Genomic DNA, 3531 nt, shown 5'->3' on the forward strand with positions numbered 1-3531 from the left:
TGAAGGGGCTTCCAAGTGTGTGGAAACTCTTCCTCCTTCACAGCTCCCTACCAGAGGGGCAGGTCCCGTCCCTATTCTTTTGTCTGTTTTTTCTTCTTTCTTTTGCCCTATCCAAGCCTGAAGAGGCAAGAGGAAGAGAAAGGAGCCATCTCCAGAAACTGGAAGGAGAAAGTCATGTAAAGAAGGCACATTGCCGTGTGAATTAAAGGCTCTTGGTTCTCCAGCCAGGCATCAGGGCTGTGCCTCTGAGGTGGGAGAACCAACTTTAGGACACTGGTCCACAAGAGACCTCTCAGCTCCATGTAATATCATATGGCTAAAATCTCCCAGAGATCTCCATCTCAATACCAAGACCCAGCTTCACTCAACGACGAGCAAGATACAGTGCTGGAAACCCTATGCCCAGCAACTAGCAAGACAGTAACACAGCCCCATCCATTAGCAGAGAGGCTGACTAAAATCATAATAAGGCTACACACACCCCAAAACTCACTACCAGACGTGGATCTACCAACCAGAAGGAAAAGATCCAGCCTCATCCACCAGAACACAGGCACTAGTCCCCTCAACCAGGAAGCCTACTCAATCCACTGAAGCAACTTAAGCCACTGGGGACAGACACCAAAAAAAAACCTGGAACTAAGAAGCTGCAGCCTGCGAAAAGGAGACCACAAACACAGTAAGATAAGCAAAATGAAAATACAGAAAAATGCACAGCAGATGAAGGAGCAAGGTAAAAACCCACTAGACCTAACAAATGAAGAGGAAATAGGCAGTCTACCTGAAAAAGAATTCAAAATAATGATAGTAAAGATGATCCAAAATCTTGGAAATAGAATACACAAAATGCAAGAAACATTTAACAAGGGCCTAGAAGACCTAAAGAGGAAGAAAGCAACGATTAACAACACAAAAACTGAAATTAAAAATACTCTAGATGGGATCAATAGCCGAAAAACTGAGGCAGAAAAACGGATAAGTGACCTGGAAGATAAAATAGTGGAAATAACTACTGCAGAGCAGAATAAAGAAAAAAGAAGGAAAAGAACTGAGGACAGTCTCAGAGATCTCTGGGACATAGGGGTCCCAGAAGAAGAAGAGAGAAAGAAAGGGACTGACAAAATATTTGAAGAGATTATAGTTGAAAACTTCCCTAATATGAGAAGGGAAATAGTTAATCAAGTCCAGGAAGCACAGAGAGTCCCATAGAGGATAAATCCAAGGGGAAACACGACAAGATACATATTAATCAAACTATCAAAAATTAAATACAATGAAAACATATTAAAAGCAGCAAGAGAAAAAAAATAACACACAAGGGAATCCCCATAAGGTTAACAGCTGATCTTTCAGCAGAAACTCTGCAAGCCAGAAGGGACTGGCAGGATTTATTTAATGTGATGAAGGAAAATAACCTACTACCAAGATTATACTACCCAGCAAGGATCTCATTCCGATTTGATGGAGAAATTAAAATCTTTACAGAGAAGAAAAAGCTGAGAGAGTTCAGCACCACCAAACCAGCTTTACAACAAATGCTAAAGGAACTTCTCTAGGCAAGAAACACAAGAGAAGGAAAAGACCTACAAGAACAAACCCAAAATAATTAAGTAAATGGTAATAGGAACATACATATCGATAATTACCTTAAATGTAAATGGATTAAATACTCCCACCAAAAGACACAGATTGGCTGAATGGATACAAAAACAAGACCTGTATATATGCTGTCTACAAGAGACGCACTTCACAACCCAGGACACAAACAGACTGAAAGTGAGGGCATGGAAAAAGATATTTCATGCAAGTGGAAATCAGGAGAAAGCTGGAGTAGCAATTCTCATATCAGACAAAATAGATTTTAAAATAAAGACTATTACAAGATACAAAGAAGGACACAACATAATGATCAAGGGATCGATCCATGAAGAAGATATAACAATTGTAAATATTTATGCACCCAACATAGGAGCACCTCAATACATAAGGCAAATACTAACAGCCATAAAAGGGGAAATCGACAGTAACACAATCATAGTAGGGGACTTTAACACCCCACTTTCACCAATGGACAGATCATCCAAAATGAAAATAAATAAGGAAACACAAGCTTTAAATGATACATTAAACAAGATGGACTTCATTGATATTTATAGGACATTTCATCCAAAAACAACAGAATACACGTTTTCCTCAAGTGCTCGTGGAACATTCTCCATTATGGATCGTATCTTGGGTCACAAATCTAGCCTTGGTAAATTTCAAAAAAAAAATTGAAATTGTATAAGTATCTTTTCCGACAACAATGCTATGAGACTAGATATCAATTACAGGAAAAGATTTGTAAAAACTAAAAACACAGGGAGGCTAAACAATACACTACTTAATGACGAAGTGATCACTGAAGAAATCATAGAGGAAATCAAAAAATACCTAGAAACAAGACAATGGAGACATGACAACCCAAAACCTATGGGATGCAGCAAAAGCAGTTCTAAGAGGGAAGTTTATAGCAATACAATCCTACCTTAAGAAACAGGAAACATCTCAAATAAACAACCTAACATTGCACCTAAAGCAATTAGAGAAAGAACAACAACAACAACAAAAAACAAATTTAGCAAAAAGAAACAAATCATAAAGATCAGATCAGAAATAAATGAAAAAGGAATGAAGGATCAATAGCAAAGATCAATAAAACTAAAAGCTGGTTCTTTGAGAAGATAAACAATATTGATAAACCGTTAGCCAGACTCATCAAGGAAAAAAGGGAGAAGACTCAAATCAATAGAATTAGAAATGAAAAAGGAGAAGTAACAACTGACACTGCAGAAATACAAAAGGTCATGAGAGATTACTACAAGCAACACTATGCCAATAAAATGGACAACTTGGCAGATATGGACACATTCTTAGAAATGCACAACGTGCCGAGACTAAACCAGGAAGAAATAGAAAATATGAACAGACCAAACACAAACACTGAAATCGAAACTGTGATTAAATGTATTCCAACAAACAAAAGCCCAGGACCAAACGGCTTCACAGTCGAATTCTATCAAACATTTAGAGAAGAGATATCACCTCTCCTTCTCAAACTCTTCCAAAAGACAGAAGAGGGAGGAACACTCCCAAACACATTCTATGAGGCCACCATAATCCTGATACCAAAACTAGACAAAGACATCACAAAGAAAGAAAACTACAGGCCAATATCACTGATGAACATAGATGCAAAAATCCTCAACAAAATACTAGCAAACAGAATCCAACAGCACAGTAAAATGATCCTACCCCATGATCAAGTGGGGTTTATTCCAGGAATGCAAGGATTCTTCAATATATGCAAATCGATCAACGTGATACACCATATCAACAAACTGAAGGAGAAACCATATATCATCTCAATAGATGCAGAGAAATCTTTTGACAAAACTCAACACCCATTTATGATAAAAACCCTGCAGAAAGTAAGCGTAGAGGGAACTTTCCTCAACATAATAAAGGTCGTATATGACAAACCCACAGCCA

This window comes from Physeter macrocephalus, chromosome 21, assembly GCF_002837175.3.
Source record: "Physeter macrocephalus isolate SW-GA chromosome 21, ASM283717v5, whole genome shotgun sequence".
NCBI lineage: Eukaryota > Metazoa > Chordata > Mammalia > Artiodactyla > Physeteridae > Physeter > Physeter macrocephalus.